Source organism: Siphateles boraxobius, unplaced genomic scaffold (assembly GCF_051911475.1).
Source record: "Siphateles boraxobius isolate OS27281-9 unplaced genomic scaffold, OSU_SipBor_1 5, whole genome shotgun sequence".
NCBI lineage: Eukaryota > Metazoa > Chordata > Actinopteri > Cypriniformes > Leuciscidae > Siphateles > Siphateles boraxobius.
This window is the reverse complement of record NW_027509141.1, coordinates 14,012,144-14,034,626: the sequence shown is the minus strand read 5'-3', so window position 1 is coordinate 14,034,626 and position 22,483 is coordinate 14,012,144.

Genomic DNA, 22,483 nt, shown 5'->3' with positions numbered 1-22,483 from the left:
CTGACAGCTGTATACAGAGACACAGAATAAGACAAGAGTTTCGTGCTCCACAGCTGAATGCTAAATTCAAGTTACAGAACTTTCTCAGTTTATATATGAAACTAAATTAAACATTTGACAAAGTTGTATTCCTTCAATTCCCCCTTTGGGAGTTCTAAATAACTCCCACACTATATACAAATTTAAACAATTAAAAATTCATTCTTGTAACTTGTGATAGTTACAGGCACATAATGCACTCTGTGTTTGCTTTTCTGTAATTGCATGTTGACACAGAAACAAAACATGCAATTAGGGTCCGTCAGTCTTTTCTGGTTGGAACTGTGATTTTCTCGTGATCAATCAAGTTTCTGAACCATGAAGAATTATCTTCAGTCATCTTGGTGTAATTTTGCTGAAAGATCAAGAATGTCTTGTTGGACTAACATGTTTGTGCACAAGTGAGTCCTGGAATGCAGTCATCTTCGGATGTGACATGCACACTTTCTTTCCAGCAAACAAGGCATTTGTGACATATTCATCAGCTCTAAGAATATGTTGTTTCTGGAGTCCGGACTTTGTGCGATCTTCATGATGTGTAGTAGTAGGACAATCTTGATCATGTCGATGGATGACTGAGGGTTTCGTAGTCTCTGCGTTGTGTATTTTTTTCTTTTTCTTTTCTTTATCCTTTTGTGATAGTTGGCTCGGAAGTGGGTCAAGTTGTTTCTTGAGGTTTTCTTGTGGCTTCATACGCAGATGACGAGGTCAGTGCGTAGGGGGTCTCGGGAAGTCATCAGTGGTATCTGCACAGAGTAAGAAAGAAAACAAAAGACAGGAGAGCAGTATTTGTTCAAACACTAGGGTTGTAAACTTTTCCGAGTCTGCTAAACAGTAGAGCAGTATTTGTTCAAACACTAGGGTTGTAAACTTTTTCTGGGTCTGCTATTGTTGTTCCATCTTTCCCTATTTCTTAATTCCTTTGACACCTAAAGAACGCAGTGAGGTGAGGATGGATTAATGGATAGGAAGGCCTATGAGGGATTCTTCACCGAAGGGTTGGCCCCCGACGCCTGTTGCAGTCGGTTCTTCCCTCGGCTCCCCACTGGTTCGTGTCCTATCCTATCCCTGTTGGAGCAGGAACAACCTTACAGTGTGACACATGAGTCCAGGTTTTCCTTCCCTGACACAATACTGCAGCTGCTGTAATCAACATCACTTGATGTGGCCCATGTCACTTTGGTTCTAATGGAGGAAACGTCTTTGTACAGATCAATTATTGATTCAGGAGGCATCATTTTCTTCTGTGCTGCACTACCTGAACACACTTGTACAGTTGCATAGAAACAAGCCTGTTTAGCTGCCATATCAGCAAAAGCATTACCTTTAGCTTCCGTAGTATTAGTTGTGAGATTTGCTTTCACTTTGATCACTGCTAATTTCTTTGGAAGTTTCATGGAAAACATTAGATCTTTCACTAATTCAGCATGCTTAATGGGGGATCACGCAGAAGTTAGAAACTGCCTGGTTTGCCAAATGACACCAGAATCATGAATTACCCCAAAAGCATATCTGGAATCGTTGTAGATATTAGCAACCGATCCTGAAGCTAGCGTGCATGCTCTTGTTAGGGCTACTAGTTCTGCAGCTTGAGCTGAAAAAATGATCTGGAAGACGTCCTGAAGCTAACACTTCCGTGGTGGACGTTACTGCATAACCTGCTCGTCTGTTACCTTTTTCTTTTACTTCATTCATAGGTGTATATGTAAGCGTAACTGTCAAGTGTTTTACTTCTTTAGCTGTGCTTTAACCCTCACTTGATAGGGATGTACCAATCATGAACATTAAACTGTTTCACTCAATAACCAGGCCTCAATTGGATCTTTGCCCTTTTTTCTTTTATTTGTCTTCACCTCTTGAAGCCCAGACATTACAGATGAAAAACCTTCAAAACACCAACAATTTACTTTTTTGCATGTTTGAGGTAAAACAGACACATAGAGCTCAAAAGTGATTAATTATCAAACTTAGCACTAGACATACATATAAAAGTAAATACACAGATCTCTTCATGAACTATTTAAGTTTAAATTCATTCACAAACATTAAATTACTATTTAAATTACAGGAGGCACAATGAGTATTTAAATATTCAAACAGTGAATTTAACTCATTTTTTACCCATACAAAATATTTTCAGTACATATTCACTCCCTTTAAAATTGTACAAACTACTACTTTAACATTTAAATATTTTTAATTTCCATTTTAGGCAAATATTATATAAAAATAGGACCATGCACGATTTTAAACCATGTCTTTCCAAATCAACAATATCCCAAATGTCGGAGCACATATCAGAATTAAATCACTAAATTAAGTGATTTTGTAAATACCACGTGAGTGTCTACAACACACAAATACTACAGCACGCAAACATAAGTGTCTTCTTCCACCCGCACCTCAACGCCTCATCAGCGTGCAACAAAGTCTGATTAATGTGGCGATCTTACCGGCTGTCTGTTCAGTCTTTTGATTTGGTACCGATATCTGCACAGCTTCAGTGAAGTCTGATTAGAAAGCCGCTTTCCTTTCTCGCGCTGTACTGGCGTTGTTGCTGGTACTAGCTGACACATTGAATCTGAAATGTGCGTGTCTTTCCTGCTTGATTGCCCACAGGTGAGTGATAATTTGTTCCGCCTGATCGCCGACGAAAAGGGGCGTTCGCCGCGACAGTAACACAATCGTGAGTAATTTCTCCTTCATCCTCTAACAAAAATTCAGTCATTGCAGACATCATACATGAGGATGGGTTCTTGACTGGTGCATGCTGTAAAACAATGTTCGGGGCTGTGGGGGTAGTTAACCAATTTCCCCAATGGGAGGAGGTGACAGAAGTTTCTTTTGTTTCATTCATCAGGTGTGGACACTGCATGAAGGCATTTTACATTTACAGTCTGACCTAACATCATTACTGATGAAGGGCCTGTGCTGTAGCATAACATTTGAGGCTGTGAGTCTACTTAACTTGGTGTTCCCCAAAGCAAGGGTGAGACAGTCACTTTCCTTTTGTTCTATTAAACAAAAATAAGTCTTTCATCTTTGTTGGAAGTTACTGGGGAAATTAAGCACTCACAGCCCAAATGGTGAACACATCAACAAGCTGCCCAGCGAGTTTAATGACGAGGGGACGGGCTGCTTCAGAGTAGTAAGCAGACTGAGTAGGAGCTGAGTAACATTGTTAACTTATTTAAAGTTCTTTTTGTTTTTCCTACACTCCTTTCCCCAATGTCCATGTTTACCACAGTAATAACAACTGCTGCCCTCTCTCTTAGGACATTTGCGTTTCTGTTGATTCTCTGTGTTGACCTTAAAGGATGCTGCTGCAATTTTTACTCTTGCCTTGACATCAGAATCTCTTTCCCAAGTAGCTAGCCTCTCCAAGTTGTTTTGTATGGTTCTAGTGGACCATGTTAAGTCTAAGAAAGGCAATGCTTTTCTATGTTCTGACAACAGACCATCAAACCATGTGCGAACTAGGGGACCATTATCTTCTAGCACCTTCTCTGAAGTGTCAGCTATACCACTGTATGCTGCTGCTGACTGGCAAAATCTTTGAGTGTACTCACTAACAGTTTCACCCTTCTTCTGTAAACAACTAGTGATCTTCGACCAGTCAATTTTGGGTCCAACAATGTTCTTCAACGCTTTCAGAACTCGCTCTCTCAATTCATCTTTTCTGGCATGTTGTAGTTCAGAAGTAACAGCAGACTCAAAACTGTTGAATTCAGATTCAGTTAGAATTTGTGACATCAGCTGTGTGACTTCTGCCAACGACATGTCGTAAAGACGCATTTTACTGATCAATGCCCTGCTAAATTCAGAAAAATCTGTGCGTACTGAAGGTAAGCTTTGGGATAGTCTTTCTATGTCTCTAGGTCCGACTGCATTGGCAACAGTTTGGTTTTGGACAACAGAAGAGTTGGGAGGAACACTTTCAGTTCTCTCAATTCCCTGAGATCTTCTTGCGACACATACCTTTACTGAATCTACAGGCTTATCAGTTACTGATGGGATGTCTACATCTGTTTCAAAGAATGCTTGTAAGTCAGGATAAGTTTCATCTGACTGTTGGTCTTCTGAGTAACATTTTGTTGAGGCCTTGTTATGGCTCACCTTTGTCTTGAAACAGGACACTTGAGTCTGCAATTGTTTGTTTTGTTCATTTAACTTATCAATACACCTAGTTTGTTCTTGTGCAATGGATAAGCTATATTCTCTATGGCAACAGATTATGCCTTTCATGTTTTTCTTTCTGATACATGCACCTAACACCTTCTTGCATTCTTCAATAGACCAAACTTTGTCTGGATCAATACCAAATTTCTTTGTCAAATCCAATCTAACTGACTCAGTCACTATGGAATCCATTTTCTCTCCTAACAATGACTTGAACTCACTGTCTTTCCATAAAGGGCTAGCTAGTCCATTTTTCTCAGTTGATGGAACTAGCCTAGCATTTCTTCTAACCATATTGTGGATTTCTTTTGTTACCACACAATCAAAAAATAAACTTCTCTGATCAACAGAGGGTATACTTGTTAACACAGATCAAATCTTGTTAAACTTCCTTGTTACCAACACATCACAAACTATTAGCATGTTACGCTAATCTTCCCTAAAAGAAAAATGCAAAGGATCTTTTACCTTCTTAACTTTTAGAGGATAAAACAAACAAAAACACTAAATCATCTCTGATCAAAAGAGGCTACACTCGATAACACAGTTAACCTTTCTTGCCCAGAGCAAAGGGTAACACACAAAATATTAGCAATTTATACTAAAATCTTTCCTGCCTGAAAAAAAACTTTTTCCACTTCCCTGGCAAAAAAGAGGGTAAACCACTTTGCTAACACACTTTTAACAGTTGTTAAATTTTCCTGATTAAACAAAGGATGAACCTTCTTAAGCAAAGTAGAGGACAAACTACTGTTAACAGTTTAAACTATTAACTGTTGTAACTGTTGTTAAACGTCCCTTGTTGAACAGAGGATTAATCTTCTATGACTACACAGAGGATGTATCACCTTCCCTGGTAAAGCAGAGGAGAAGTCTTCCCTAACTTTACAGAGGATAAAAACAATTCTTCTCTGCTGAAAACAGAGGATAGCAAATATTAGCAAGTAATGCTAACCTTCTCTGTGAACAGAGGATGAACAACAAAAAAACAAATAACTAGCACATAATGCTAATTCTACTCTGTGGACAGAGGATCACCAAAAAACAAAAACAAAATAACTAGCACGTAATGCTAAACTTCCCTGCCTGAAACAGAGGATCACCAAATAATAACAAGTAATGCTAAATTCTTCCCTGCCTGACAACAGAGGATCACTTTCATCTCTAACAGAAACTTTAGAGGATAAGCAATATTACAAGTACGTTAATCTTCCCTGCCTGAAAAACAGAGGATACATTTCATCTCTAAAAGCAACTTTAGAGGATAACTTTAGTTAACAAACCCTACAGCTGTCTGTTAACTTCTTCTCTGGCGGCGCAGAGGAATGACAAATTTGTACTGGTCTTTAGTGGTTCTTTGAATAGAGTGAAACTCACCAAATCGTTCGCTGTACGGAAAGGTTCCGTCTGGAAACTCAGTCAGAAAGTTCTTTCTTTGTTGAGCTTGAAGTTTCAAGATTCAGTCTGAAACTGTCATGACAGACTGACGGAAGCAAGTGCAGTTAAACTCTTTATTGACAAAGGTGGTAACAGGGGGTGAGTCCAACACAGACGAACAGGTAAGTGGCGCAGGAACTCCGATGGTCAGATGGTAATGGTGTAGAAACTGAGGTGCCGTGATGAGTGTCCAATAATAAGATAAAGTCCATAAAATCCACAGAATGAGAACCGGAACAAGGAAGGCAAGGAACTGGACGCGACAGGAACACAGACACACCGGGAAACCACATACAACGATCTGACAGGGAAGATGAGAAAATGGTGAGTATAAATACACATGATCTGACAAGCTGCAGCTGTTGATGGGATAATGAGTAGATGGGTAATGAGCGCTGATGAAAGGAACGCCCATCTAATCAGCACGTCCACATCTAACAACAAAAACACGAGACAAGTAGAAGACGTAGAATTTACCAACCGTGACAGAAACTGGAAAGTCAGATCTTTGTTGAGCTCAATCTGGATTCAAAAGATTCAGTCTGGAACTGGAAAGTCAGATGTTGAGATCTTTGTTGAGATCTTTGTTGAGCTTCAGTTCTGGATCTCAGTTAGCTTTGTTGAGATCTTTGAGCTTTGAAGTTTCAAATCGGTCTGGAAAAGTTCATTCTTTGTTGAGTTTCAGTTTCTCCATCCGGGTCACGGCACCATCTGTTGAAAACGTTTTTTCCTCTCAAGTGTAGAAAAGATAGAGTTGCAGACCAGGAGATTGTTGAGGTATAAGTTCTTTATTTCGTCGCTGTAGTCAACTCAATCAAGTCTGACGTCTTGAGTCAAACATTGTAATATATATATACATTATAAGAGGGAGGGATTACATTGTGATGGTGGAAGCTCGTATACCAGTTTAGGAACCTGTATTAAAAGAGAGGGGGAAAAACTTATTCAAACCCTGAGACTCCAGAACAGGAGTGACAGGACTCTCTTGCTAAGACAAAAGCTCGCGAGAGTCTCCAAGAGTTTCATTAACATGTTTCATTTAACTTACAATAGAAAGAAAACCCCTCTGACAGCTGTATATAGAGACACAGAATAAGACAGGAGTTTCGTGCTCCACAGCTGAATGCTAAATTCAAGTTACAGAACTTTCTCAGTTTATATATGAAACTAAATTAAACATTTGACAAAGTTGTATTCCTTCAACACCTAAACAAAATCTCATGAGAACTTCAATTTTTGTGATATCAACTTTAAATTTGGAACACAACTTGGTACGATATATGGCTTTCATTTTATAGTGATTTTATAGTAAAAAATATTTTGTAAAATATTTTTTATATTAAAAAAAAATATATGAATAAAGTATATTTGATTTATTGTAAATTATAACTTCCGTAGCTTTTTCATACTTTAATTTTTTTAGTAATAATCTGCTGATTGTTTTCTTTAAAACAAGACCAAACTTAGGTCTATATTCCAAAGCATTCTTGAATTACAACCATTTAAGTTTGTATAGTGTATTTTAATGTCAGTTATCAAAAGGGGGGGGGGGGGGGGGTTGTTCCTCAAAATATCAGCATTTTTGACAAATTCAGACAAGGCTAAATTTGTCAAAAATGCTGATATTTTGAGGAACAAAACGCGTGTTCTGGCGCAGTGGTTCTGCTGATTGTTCTGTTTTCTTGGACGGAGCTAAAACAGAGTGTTGCCTATCTCAGTAACTTTATTGAACTGTTGTATAATGTCACATTTGCGATTGTGCAGAAGATGTTCAGAAAAGCAGCACTCTTGCTGGTGTGATAACTTACATATCATAGGCTTGAGTTATGAATATATAAAACGGGAACTCGTTAGGCCTAAAGTTTTTTATTTATTTTATTTTGATGACATGTATGCCTATCAGGGCCGGACTGGGACCAAAATTCGGCACTGGCATTTGTGGTTTTCACCGGCCCAACTAATTGATGACGTTAAAAAAACGTCCCCAGAATATTAACATTTTTCCCACTGAGACACACCATACAAGGCAGCAATGACTTTCACACTGTAGGCATAAACGTCATGATATAAGACTGAGGCGCATAGACTTTAGTCCATACACATTCACAGCACACACGAGCATGGCACAGCGGCCAAAAACACACGCACACACGAGCATGGCACAGCGGCCAAAAACACACGCACACACGAGCATGGCACAGCGACCAAAAACACACGCACACACGAGCAAGGCACAGCGGCCAAAAACACACGCACACACAAGCATGGCACGACGGCCCGTCGCACACAACACAACTGCTTAATACAGAAAAAGCACCATGACCAAACCACAATAGAATATATATGATAAAAAGAAGCATGAGCTACCTTATTAAATCAGCAGCCGTTGCATCAGCGCGGTCTTCTCCGCTACCCTTTCAATGATCGGCTACTGACATGCTAGCAAGATTTGTTTTACTCTTTCCCCGCTTTTGGTTGCGTACTCTTGACGTGGAGCATATTACTTTGGGCAGAGGGGAGGGCCTCTGCCTATCACGTCCTCATGCACGTCCTGCCATATCACTTGCCAGTAGCTAGGGTGAGAAACCCCCCTATAAATATGGGCCGGCCCATCTCGTTTTTTCCAGGTTTCTCACGTATTTTAGCTCTTTTCCCGCTGTCTTCCCGTTTTAGTATTTTCCCGTAAAATATCCCGTATTTTTACGCTCTGATTGTGTTAACTCAGAACACGCAACTATCTGTGTCTGTGAAGTGGCGGCTTGCACTTGGGTTGCTAGACCTCCAGTAAAGCAAGTGGCAGTATACAGACAGTAGCTTAGGCTACTATCGAAGAAGAAGAAGAAGAAGAAGAAGAAGAAGAAGAAGAAGAAGAAGCAGTCGCAGCGGCGCGGGCGCAAGCTCGAGGAACATAGCGAGGAAGAGGGGAAAAGCATGGGAAAAAGTAGCAGGAAGTGAATTTGAAATGATCAAGGAGAGCAACGTGGTCAGCTCGGCCCAAAACAATAGAAAATCACACGGCCCTTCTGGCATGTGCCAGAATTGCCAGATGGCCAAATTTGGGCCTGTTGATTATCCCTATATTGTGATGGCAGTGCAGAGAGCGCTCAAAACTCTAGAGAGCACATAATTTAGTGAACAAATGTATAGAAATTATCATTCTCTGTAATGAGACGTGAACATATGAGAATTTTTCAAGATTTTTCAAAATGTGCGCTCTTTTGGACTAAAAGCCTAATTGAAGCGGTTTAAAGTATACAGTCACCTGACTTAGAAGACGCGGTGTGTTTGCGGTCCGTGTACACAAATAATAATAATAATTAGTATCATCATTATTATACCATTTATTAGGCTACATATTAAGAAGACGCTTTTATCCAAAAAAAGGAACAAAGCAATTCGTCAAATGTCATTCATAATACAGGTTAGACAATAATAATACAGGGCTAAGATTATCACAAATAAACAAGATTTTTACACATATTCAGGTTTGTGCGGAGTGGGGACGCGCACTGCATGGCAGGGAGGCGTGGGCCGAACACTTGCATTTTTCTATCAACAGTGGAAACAACTTAAAATACATTGATCATTTCTGGTCATACAGAAAATAATAATATATTATTCGCAACTACTTATATTTGTCTAAACTCGCAATAACAAGAAAACATGGTGCTTTTTCAACGTTGTGCTTTTTCGTTGTGCAAGGGAATGAAATGAGCCGCCTTCGAGAACCGGTCCACTGCGGTCAAAACGACCGTCTTGCCCTGGTAAGGCAGGAGGGCGGTAATAAAATCTAGTGCCATGTGGGACCAGGGTCTCAAAGGGACAGACAGTGATTGGAGGAACCCATCAGGGGACGAGACATTGGAGTAACCCATCCTTCAGACGAGACATTGATTGGAAGTCTTACCATTGGCACAAACCGAGCAAGCCAAGACAAAACTGCGAATGTCGCGAGCCATTAATGGCCACCAGAATCGTTGCTTAACCAAAAAACTGGTGCGATTAACCCCTGGATGACAAGCCACGTTGCCAACAATGCCCTCATCTAATGACGTCAGACCGTAATCCCTCCGGCACAAATAATCGACTCGGTGGGCCACCGGGTGGAGGCGTTACCCCTTCTAAGGCCGTCTTGACCTTCGACCTGATCTCCCATGTGAGTGTAGAGACAAATAGGGTCTCTGGTAAAATGCACTCTGGAGTGAGCAGGCGTTCGGAATGGTCAAAATTACGAGATAAAGAGTCGGGTTTGATGTTTTTGGAACCCGGGCGATACGATCAAACCAAAACCAAAATGACCGAAAAAAAGAGCCCACCAGGCCTGCGTGGAGTTGAGTCTTTTGGCAGTGCTGATATATTCTAAGTTCTTATGATCAGTCCAGACGATAAAAGGTCCCCTCGACCCTTCTAACCAATGACACCATTCCTCTAACGCTAGCTGTACCGCCAACAACTCTGACAAACAACTCAACAAAAAATGCGCACGGATACATCTTGTCGTCTGTGGAAGAACGTTGGGAAAGAACTGTGCCTATTCCCACCTCTGACACGTCGACCTCCACCACGAACTGACGTGAGGGATCAGGGCCTATCAAGATGGGAGCCGAAACGAAGCGACTTTTCAGTTTGGCAAATACGGCCTCAGCTGTATCGGACCACCTGAACGTAGTTCTGGGGGAGGTCAAGGCAGTCAGAGGACCCAGATAGCACACGTACATCTGCAAGATGTCTGTTAAAGATCAGTTCATCTGGAAAGCATCTGCTGTTTACTAACATCGGATAGACATCTTTAAGATGTCAGTTTAACAAACATTCTAAATCATTACATCTTAAAGACATTTTCTAAACGTCTATTTGACATCTGACAGGAAACGTCCTATAGATGTATTGCAGATGAGCAAACACTCTAAAAAATAGATCTTCCAGATGTAAACATTGTTGTGGAAATTCTTTCAACCCCTTATACAACAGTTGAAGAACAAATGAAGATCTCGAAAGTTATAAGTATACGTATTTATTTCTTGCAAGAAAGGCAGTTCACACACAGACAGAGTCTGACATGAGAAGGGCAAAAGTCTTCTCTTTTCACAGAGTTTATATACCCAAAAGATCACCCCTCCTCTGAAGATCTTTGGACTAAGGCCCCTGCACGTGGACAGTTTTCAGTTCCCCTACCCTTATCAATGCATCTCCACAGTCAGCACAAATGTCACTTTAAGAAACACCTAACCAAACATGTCTCGCTCTTGATGCACTCTAAATTATCTATTGCTAAGAAAAACTAATCATTCTGTCCCCTTGCACTGTCCCTTTGACCTCTTTGCAAAGAAGACACTATTGAACTATTTGCAAAGAATATTAATGCATCCTGCAACTTCCTAAACACATCTATGTTTTGTAAAACACACAAGCAGATATAAGTTTCAAAAGATACATTCAAAAGAAATTTCCATTACATTCCACCCCTTTTTCATATCTTGAAAATAAAAACAAAACAGAAATTTCATTTATAAAAGTAATCATAATACAAAAATAAGAAATGAAGTAAAAGAAATGAAAGAAAAAAAAAAACACCACACTATTTGATTAAGTAAAAGAAAATAGATGAAAGAAAACACCACACTATTTGATATTCATCCATCGTCATGGTTTGCCGGTCCGACCTTTCCCATAACATTTTCATTAGTCAAACTCATGAGCATTTACTTCCACACTATCCAAAACCTCAGCAACGTGAATTTCTGTATTAATCAGGTTTCGTGGCCTGAATTTTCTCATCGTTACATATTCACCACCCAGGTCTATTTCCATCAGCCTATTTGTTGCAATCCTGGAAATTATTGATTTAGTACAAGAAATTACACACGGTATTGAAATTAATACTATCAGACTTATACCCAGTACAGGCGCACCTATGGATTTTAACCACCTGGACCACCCTTCTAGCCCCAAAAACCACTCATCCAGAAAGCTTCCCATATCGTGTGGAGTGGCTATGGTGTCTGTCATGTGTTGGATAATATCTGACACATTTTTATGCATATCAGGTAAATTGAAACAGCATGATGTCCCCAGCATTTTACAAACTCCGCCTTTTTCTGCGGTAATCATGTCCAAGACAAGCCTATTCTGGATTACAGCTTCTCTAATTCCGTGTAATTCTTCATTTAACAAATTTAAAGCATCTTCAGTATCGTTAGCTAGTTTTAAAACCTGCCATGCTAACCCATTAATCTTTAACAGACTTGCAGCAGTTCCTCCCCCTGGTAAGAAAGACCATCCTGTCATTGCTACTCTGCTAGTCCATGGGTCCCATAGCTTTGTTCCTTGATACATTATAGGCATACTCTTTGACACTGCTCTTTTCTCCCTGCGGTTGTCATTGGGTTGTTGTTTACCATCTGTCCTGTATATACTGGTACCTACGTCTAAAAGGGCTGGATAACAGCATCCAATCCAATCTTGGGGTAAAGAGTGATATGCAGTTTGTCCACATACCCACACTGTAGCAGCGGTGCTGTCATTAAACGAACTCTGTTAAAGCGCAATCAATGCCTTTTCCCTCTATTTCACATCCTTTATCTGTCAAGTCTACTTCCGTATGACAATAAGATCGTCCAAGCTTTATCAGTCTTTTCCCGTCTACTTCTTTCCCTCCTTTTCTACACATACATATATCTCCAACCTGCGGCTTTACTGCCCATACATTCTTTTTTCCACCTGTGTAATGCTCCGTCGGATTTGTACAGCCGACATCCCTTTCTTCACTACTTCTATTTTTCATTACCTCTGTCATTCTCAATGTTTCCCACATTCTACACGAAATTAACCCCTTTAATTTGTTCAGGTGTTGGCTCTTTAACGGATGTGCTTTCCAAGTTCTATCCATCTGTAGACACCACCAACACGATTCTGTTATCTCCAGCGCTTGTCTCTGCAAAACACTCAACATACAGGCTTTGTTACCCTCACATTGTGCTCTAGCATGCAGAACTGTTCTATCTTTATGGTCTAGCCCAAATTGGTGTTCTAACCATTGTTCTTCTTCTTCGTCTACACCTTTGTCATTTATCATTGAGTCAAATTTCCCTCCATTTTCAGGTTGCTCAAGCATTGTTATAGTAAATGGGACATACATGCCTTTTCCTGAAGTCCACCATACACAAAAATATGTACCTCCCCAGTCACCATCTCCCCAATTTCCTGTAGTCAGAGTAACCTTCAATTTTACATTATGATTTTCGATTAGTTCCTCAAATTTCATTTTATAAACCATCTGGGGATCACCATGACCAAATTTAGAGGTATATTCAGGATTTTCACTTTTCCCTGCATTTTTTAACAGCCCGTTCTTTATGGCTTCTTGGTTACCCCCATAAACATCTTTCCAGGCACATGGCTTCTTACAAAAATACATAGCCTTTCCCCACTCTCTAATAGCTTCTTCCTGTGCATACCCTGATGCTGAGATGGGGTCACATATTATTGTGAGTTTAGATCCTTTCCCTTTTGTCATACCCAATTGGACACCTTCCTGTCCGAATACCTGGAGGCACCCACTAATTAAGAGGATAACTTTTAGTAACATATTGCCACCTGGTATTACCACGCCAGGCCAAGAAATGTTCTTGTGAAAATGCTATGAGTCCTGTTTCCCTATGTATCGTTGGTCTCAGGGCAGGTCTAGTAGATATTATTAGACAGTTAACTGCAATGCCCACTCCGTCAAAACACCACAGAGTTCTTGACGCGGTACGTACTACTCCTAAAATTGCAGAATCGTCCTGTACTATTGATTCGTCCTCTCTCCAATGACGATGGTCTTCTAGTGAGTAACCGACAGGCTGACAAGCAACTTTGGTTAGTCTGGCACCTGTTTCGTACTCGTCAGCTGTGAATGGGATCCTCCTTCCGTTGCAGCTACCGCATGAGCTGGCACCGTTGCAGCTACCGCAGGAGCTGGCACTTTTCGACAGTGCGTCCCATGGATCCACGGCACCTTCTCTGCGACCTTCACAGCAGTGTGAGTGACCAGTAGCACCTGGTATGGCCCTTGCCACCTCTTTTGTTTCCAGTGCTTCCTTCTAAAGTCCTTGATGACCACGAAATCTCCAGGCCGGATGGAATGCAGAGGTCCGTCTGCCACCTCCGGTACAGCTGCCTTTACCTGTCGAGATATATCAGAGAAAACCTTATCCAGTTCAACACAATAATTCAGCATATCTTTTTCACACAAAGCAGTGTCAGGCAATGTTCTTTGATCGTGTGGTTCCCAGCCCATATGTGGTGGTCTCCCAAAGAGGATTTCAAACGGGGAGAGATTTACCCTCCCTCTGTGTCTCATTCTCATGTGTGTGAGTGCTATGGGCAGTGCTTTTGTCCATGACAAATTCGTTTCTTCACATATTTTAGACAATTTTGTCTTGAGGGTCTGGTTCTCCCTCTCTATAGCTCCCGCTGATTCCGGATGGTAGGAAGTATGGTACTTCCATGACACCCCTAAATATTTTTCTACTGCGGAAATGGCCTGATTCACAAAATGTGTTCCATTATCACTAGAAATTTTACCCGGTATTCCCCACCTGGGAACAATTTCTTGTAGTAGAAGCTTAGCCACCCCTTTGCTGTCTGGGTGCTTTGTTGGCATTGCTTCGACCCATTTGGAAAACATGTCTACTGCGACCACACAGTATTTTTTCCCTTCACTTGGTGTTAATTCAATGTAGTCAATCATGACGTGACTAAAAGGTTTGTCTGGGCTGGGATGCCCCACTAGTTTCATTGCCTGACCCTTACCCACATTATTTGTTGCACAAATCATGCATCTGCTGCAATACTCCTGGGCCACTGTGGAAAAACCTTTTGTAAACCAGTTATTTTGCATACATTTCAGCATCCCTCCTTTTGACGTGTGGTCCAATCCATGCGTCAACTTAGCAAAAGCTGAAAAGAAATGTTTAGGTAAACATGGTTTGTCATCAGGTCCCCTCCAGATACCTGCAATGTGAGTAGCCCCTGCCTGCTTCCATTGTTTCTTGTCAATATCAGAGCTAAATTGTTGCATGGCTTGAACTGTACCCAGAGGTTCTGGGCGCACAGCCAATTTAACTGCACGAGTCACAGAAAGAGGAAGCAGGACTGCAGCTTTTGCAGCTAAATCAGCTTTTCTGTTACCCTCTGAGACCTCGTCTCGGCCTGTAGTGTGAGCCTGGCATTTGCAAACAGCAATGGCAGAGGGGAGTAGAAGAGCATCCAACAAATCTTTTACCAAGGAATGGTTCAGGATCGGCTTACCATCAGCTTTCATGAACTTCCTGTGTTTCCATAATGCCCCAAAATCATGCACAACACCAAAAGCATACCTGGAGTCCGTGTAAATGGTGACACGTTTGTCCTCAGCCAGGGTACATGCAGTTGTGAGTGCTACCAACTCCGCCCCCTGAGCTGAAAAGGAAGGAGGCAAAGCTTCCTGAGCCAGAATATCAGTAGATGAGACCACAGCAAACCCAGCTCTATTTTTGCCAAACTCGTCCCGACTCGATGAGCCATCCACGAATAGGATGAGATCGGGGTTCATCAAAGCCTCACTCTGCAAATCGACTCTGGGGTTGCAAACTTCCTCCAGAACACTAATACAACAATGGGGCTCCCCCTCCCCCTCAATGGGGAGAAGTGTAGCTGGATTTAGCACTGTGCATCGTTTGACATGAACATTTGGCATTTCTAGCAACACAAAATTGTACCTCAACCATCGTGCTGTTGATAGATGTGATGTCTTTTGTTCTAGCAAAATCATGGCCACAGCGTGAGGGACTAATAAAGTCAATTCCCCAAACCCCACAAACTCATTTGAAGCCATGACAGCTTTTTCAGCAGCAGCTACTGCTCTCAGACAGGGAGGAAGTCCCTGTGCAACACTGTCCAGTCTGGAGGAGAAATAGGCCACTGGGCGCAGTTTTCCTCCATGCTCCTGTAATAAGACTGAAACCATATGCCCTTTTCTTTCATCCACAGTTTGTGTGAAAGGTCGGCTTGGGTCCGGTATCCCAAGAGTAGGGGCAGTTTGCAAAGCATGTTTCAAATCAACAAAAGCCTGCTCAGCCTCAGGAGTCCATGTCAACGTATCTTTTGCAGCCATACTGTTACCATAAATCATTTTTGTTAATGGTGCCTCTTTATCAGTATAACCTGAGATGAACGTTCTACAATATGATGTCATACCCAAAAAAGACATCATTTGTTTCTTTGTTATAGGTTTTGGAATATTCTGAATGGCTGTCACTCTTTTCTCTGAGAGTGACTTCCCTTCAGCTGACAGGACGTGTCCTAAAAATACGACAGATGTCTGTGCCACAGACACTTTGCAAGGGTTAACCTTGTGACCCTGCTCAGCCAAATGTGTCAACAGAGCCATTGTTGCAACTTTGCATACTTCCACTGACGGACAGCATAGCAAAATATCGTCGACGTATTGCAACAAAGCGACGCCTTCCGGCAGGTATAATGGCTCTAAGCTTCGTTTCAGCGCTTCGTTATAAATTGTTGGGCTTTCGCAATACCCTTGACACAATCTTGTAAACGTATACGGTTTTCCATTGAAATTGAAAGCGAACCAGAATTGAGAGTCTTTATCAACTGGTACACTGAAGAAGGCATTTGAAATATCTACCACAGTGTAACAGACTGTCTTGGGCGGAATTTGAGACAGTATTGTATACGGATTTGGCACGTTCGGAGCTCTGGCCTGTACAGTGCTGTTGACCGCTTGGAGATCCTGGACGAATCTCCATTCAGTCGGCTTCCCGCTATCCCTGATTTTCTTTACTGGGAAAATAGGTGTTCTGACAGGTGAATCTGGACACGGCACAATCACGCCCTTTTCCAGTAATGAATTAAATACTGGAGTGATACCATCAATAGCCTCTTGTTTTAGAGCATATTGCATCTTCTTAGGTCTGTAATCACTTTTTGGAGTGATTTTAACAGGGTCACACCTTTAATCAGACCTACGTCGTATTTGTCACGTGCCCAGAGTCCCTGTGGAACTGCTTCTAAACCCTCAGGAATAGACATTTCCTCATTTTTGGTCATTGTATTATCACACAACACTTCAACAGTCCTAATCCCCCTTATTTGTTTTCTTAGTGGCTGTTTGTAAAACCCTGTGCTCTCAGATTGCCACACATTCTTGTCAGTGGCTGGAAACCAGTCTGTTAATGAGTCACACTGTTTCACAAAAGGCCCCAAATCTTGCCACTCAGCAGTGTGTGGTTTTGCAAGAGAGATGTGTGGGACGGCCCCCACCACATCATACAGTGCAAGCTGACTATCAGTCAATTCAATCTTTATAACACACCACTTATCTGACCAGAATAGCTCTGAGGACTGCAGTTCCTCAATCTCTATTTCAGTCCATTTTTCATCTGGCTCACTGCTGACGTGACATGTACAATGCAAATCACTTTCTTCCATGAAATCATGGTTAGGAGACATCCTATTTGTGGCTTTGATTTTTAGCCCACTTTGAGGAGTGCTCCATTCAAACACATACAATATTTCAGCAGGCATTTGTATCATAGTCATATCAGCAGTGAGGCCATTGTCATCACAGTACAAATTCAACTTCAGCTTACACATTAAATCTCTGCCCAGCAGATTACACGGACAAGTTTTTGTCACAAGAAAAGCGTGCGCAAATAAGTGATCACCAATCTGACAAGATAAATCTGTAGTATATGGTTCCCTCACCAGATGCCCTGTGGCACTCCTGGAGGTTGCCCATTTACCAGATAATACAGTTAAATCAGGCAATTCTGTATGCTTAATTACAGAGTTTGTTGCTCCTGAATCAATTAAAAACTTAACTTTTCTGCCCTCAACCTTTACTTCAATCATTGGTAATCTAGCAGATGCTTTATACATTTGTACAGTGTTTGCAAGCAAGATTTCTTCATTGCAAGAAGCAGAAATAGAAATGAGATTAGACATATTTACCACCTGGGAGTCAGAACTCTCACCGTCGCTCCCCTCCCCCTCTCAATCTCCTTGCTTCTCTGGTTGTTGATGTTGCTGAACTCCTTTTTGCCTTGGAGGATATGGACAGTCATTTTTCCAATGTCCCTGTTGTCCGCAGTTAAAACAGGCTTCAGAGTCTATTGCGGGTCTGTTACCCACTCCTCGTCCTTTTCCTCCTCGCCTTCTTCCTCTTTTACCTCCATCTCCACCTCTTCTCGGATGATTTTCCATCATCAAACTTCCCATTTTCAGCAGAGCAAGTTGAGTGTCTTTGTCAGTCTTTTTCTGCTTAGTCTTGGCTTGATCTCTTAGCAGCTGTTGTTGATGGGTTGCGTGTCGTCGGATTTCTTCCAGGCGCGCTTGATGATAGCCCACGCAAGATGTTTTCACCTTTTTCCCTATTTCAGGGTCCAGGCCATCTAGGAAAACAGTTTTTAAATATTCTTCATACGTACTTATGCCGGGCGGGACCACAGCTCCCTCGGCTGGTGGACCTGGTTCAGTCAAACCACTGCACTGGTCAAATACTGCTTTCAGTCTTTGAAAAAAATCTTCGATGTCCTCTCCGTCTTTCTGCTTACACGCTCTGATCTTGTCGGTGTGGACGTGAGTTGGAAAAGCTGTTGCAAGTGAGGTTTTTAGCGCGTTGATTTTGCCCACATAGGCAGCGTTGCCCGCGTCCTCCCAGATTGGGTTCACCAAGCGCGCGTTTGTGGGCCAGCGCCCAGTCATTTTTGACAGCTTGGTAGGACCATGTTTCAGTTTCAAAAGTCTTATCAGTTCATCAATGGTTGGTCTGAATTCTTTGCAGAATGCTTCAATTTCCTCACCCAGTTGTTTTCCTCCTGCGTCCAGTTCAGACAAATGACAGGCTGCTTCTTTGATGTCCGCCTGTGTCCATGGTCTGTGGATCAGGATTGGACCTTCGTGTCCCGCGACTTCGATCATGGGTGCTCTGATCATCATCTCCTCATACTCCTCATCTTCCTCCTCCGCTGTGTTCCAATCGTCCTCCGCATTCAGGATCAGGAATCTTTTTCCTGAATCACCTCTTGTCAATGATCTGGTTTGGGGTCTAATAACTCCTTTACCTCGACCTGTCCTTGGTGGTTTTTCCTGGAGCCCTCTTTTGAGTCCTCCTTTTGTCGGTGATTTAGAATCAGCAAAACTTTGTGTTGGAGGAGCATAGGCAGGAGGGGCAGAGGGAAAAGTACCTGAAGCTGTCAGGTTTGGATATACGGGTGTTGACTTGTCCTCTTCTTTGTCATCTTCGTCAGGGTCTTGTCCTCCAGCCGCCTCTGGCTGTCTTTGCGGTTCATTGTCGACTGGCAGTTGCGGTTGGTAGGGGGAGCGGTGAGCCGGACAGCGGTCATCCTCAGCCAGGCGGGTTTTCATGCATCTCATTTCCTCGGAAGAATAAGAAACAGAGTTTAGTAAAGTTTTTCTGACCTCTTCTGCCTTTTCATTTTTAGTATCTGCATTTCCTAATGGTGCTAATGCTGCATTTATCTGTTTTCTTTGTCTGATAATTGCCTCATTTAACCATATATCTATAATTTGACCATCGAGGTCATAATCATCTTTTTCTTTTCTTTTTGGACTTGTTTTTGTCCAATTTTCTTTAGTCTTTTGCAGATGGCTTACACTCAAACCCCCATTAAACCCATATTTTTTAATCATTTGTGGTATCCTGTGATGCCACCATGTTCCATTTTTCTTTGTCATAGAACTATAATTTCCTTTCGAGAAATTCACTGTCTCCAACGACTTTTTACTATTACTACTACCCATTTTTTACATTAATTAGCCTTTTTCCAGAGTATACCGTTCCGGAAATTTTCCGGTGTGGCCACCACACCCTGCCTAGTAGTCCGTCACTACTTGGTCTTTACTTTGAGACTTTCCCAGTGCGGCCACCGCACCCCGCCAATAATCGTCACTATTGGTCTTTACTGAGACTCCCACGTCTCACTGGCCCTTTTGGGAAATGTGCACGTCTCACTGGCCCTTTTAGAAATATCTTATTAATGTAAAAAATGTTTCTCACCGTGCTTTTTGCAGCGTGATTTCTTTTAATCAAGATCGCGTCCACCTAGGCCTTCCGTGGTGTCCACAATTCTCCCGTCCCTCAAAGTTGGGGGTTTGGAGCCATAGACTTTTTGTCTTTGGGGTGATCAGTCAATTGTTTCTCCCACGGAGGTCATCAGTTTTGCAATCCCATCCTCGTCGCCAGATTGTTGTGGAAATTCTTTCAACACCTTATACAACAGTTGAAGAACAAATGAAGATCTCGAAAGTTATAAGTATACGTATTTATTTCTTGCAAGAAAGGCAGTTCACACACAGACAGAGTCTGACATGAGAAGGGCAAAAGTCTTCTCTTTTCACAGAGTTTATATACCCAAAAGATCACCCCTCCTCTGAAGATCTTTGGACTAAGGCCCCTGCACGTGGACAGTTTTCAGTTCCCCTACCCTTATCAATGCATCTCCACAGTCAGCACAAATGTCACTTTAAGAAACACCTAACCAAACATGTCTCGCTCTTGATGCACTCTAAATTATCTATTGCTAAGAAAAACTAATCATTCTGTCCCCTTGCACTGTCCCTTTGACCTCTTTGCAAAGAAGACACTATTGAACTATTTGCAAAGAATATTAATGCATCCTGCAACTTCCTAAACACATCTATGTTTTGTAAAACACACAAGCAGATATAAGTTTCAAAAGATACATTCAAAAGAAATTTCCATTACAACATGCACATCAAATAGACGTCTCCGTGATGTACGTGTGCTATCTGGGGAGCGGCTAGTTGGCTGAAATTGTGAATGAAACGCCTATAGAAATTGCCGAAACCCAGAAACCTCTGTAGGGCCTTACGGGAATCTGGGCTTGGCCATTCTACTACAGCCTTAACCTTGTCAGGATCCATACGCACTCCCTCAGACGAGACAATGTACCCTAGAAAAGAAACAGACTGTGCATGAAAATCGCATTTCTCTGCCTTGACAAAAAGCCCATTCTCTAGCAATCTATGAAGTACTCGTCGGACGTGCTGCACGTGTTCCTGGAGAGAAGATGAAAAAAATCAATATGTCGTCCAGTTTGACATACAGTATATGAATTGGAGGATAGGAGCGTGGACGATGGTGGTGAGGTCTGCTCGGCAGAGATCCCACCCGATAGTAGCCTCAAGTTTACTACCGGGCTTGGCCTTTTACCGGGCAGTCGTGAAGGAAGTGGGCTGCTTCCCCACAGTAGATACAGAGTCTGAGGGACCTCTGCCTCTCCTTCTCCTCCCGGGAAAGACGAGCTCTACCCACCTGCATGAACTTGTGATCGACGACGGGGCTGACCGTGTCTCTGCCGCTGGCTCGTGGATCCCCTGCGACTCCAGGAAAACGGACATGGGGAGCCTGACTTTCCATCCTGGCGAGTCTAGCGTCCACTCTAAGAGCCAGATCCACGAGGCCGTTCAAACTTGTAGGTAGGTCCAGCTTGTAGATTTCTCTTTGGACACGGTCAGCCAGCCCACGTAGGAACATGTCCCACTGCGCCTCCTCGTTCCACTGGCACTCGTTCGCCAACGTGCGGAACTCGATCGAGTAGTCTGTGACCGGTCGGTCCCCCTGATTTAAATCGGCGAGGACTCTGGCCGCCTCTCGTCCCACCACCGACCGGTCAAACACTCTCTTCATTTCTTCGGCGAGTGCCTGGAACGAGGCGCAGCATGGGTCTTGGTTCTCCCACACCGCCATTTCCCATAACGCCGCCCTCCCAGTCAGCAGCGTCAGCACGAAAGTTACTTTGGATCTCTCGTTGTTGAAGGTGCGGGGTTGAAGCAAAAAATGCATTGAGCATCTGGTTAGAAACACCCTGCAGAGATTGGGTTCCCCTCCGTAAGCTTCTGGAACAGGAAGACAAGGTTCCAACTGGAAGGACGACTCAGGTGGTGTGGGTTGAACTGACGGTGGGTTAAACTGTGGTGTGGGTTGAACTGACGACAGCGGGACTCCTTAGATGTTGGAACTGTTGGGTGAGCTCGGACACCTGCATCACAAAAGCTTGTACTGCCCGCCCCGTGTTCGCGATGCACTCCTCCTGTGAATCCATCCGATTGATATTGCAGGCGACAAACTCATTAAAGGTGAGCTCCGAACTCCCTGCTGCCTCCCTGCCACGGTCAGATCGTTATGTCATGGTGAATCACGAGATAGGAGGCAAGAGCAGGTTAATCACGTTTATTTAAATAGAATAAATAGAATCCTTTGTTGCCAGCTAGCATGAAAAAAACCCTAATTACCTCTTGTGGCCTGCGTATTCACAACGAGTTCAAATAGCAGATTAAGATTAAGCGAGGCAGATATCTCCTAGGCAGATATTGACTTGGGACTATATTGGGGTGAGACACAGGCAAAGCACTGCTACTTGGGTGCAGAGATATCACGCAACACCTGAAATCCCCCAATTTCCTTCAACAAACTGGTGTGAACTGCACCGAGTATCTTCGCTTTCGGATTGTATTGAGTTTGAGAAGTTACAGCTACAGTTACAGCAAACGATGTAATTGGCTACATAGCAAAAGGTTGTGAGAATGAGTAAAGGACATAAACTCACACCACCGGTTCGTGTTGGCTCTCATCCTCACGTCCTCTGGCTGTTGAGCGATCGCAACCTCCTCCTCCTGTTGTTCTGTTTCCAAAGCTGGCAGCTCCTCTTCTGAAGACTCTGGTTCATAGAGGTATGATTCTGGATCTTGACTGTCTGAGAAGTCACAAAATCCACCATGTTCATCGCCATTCAATGTCTAA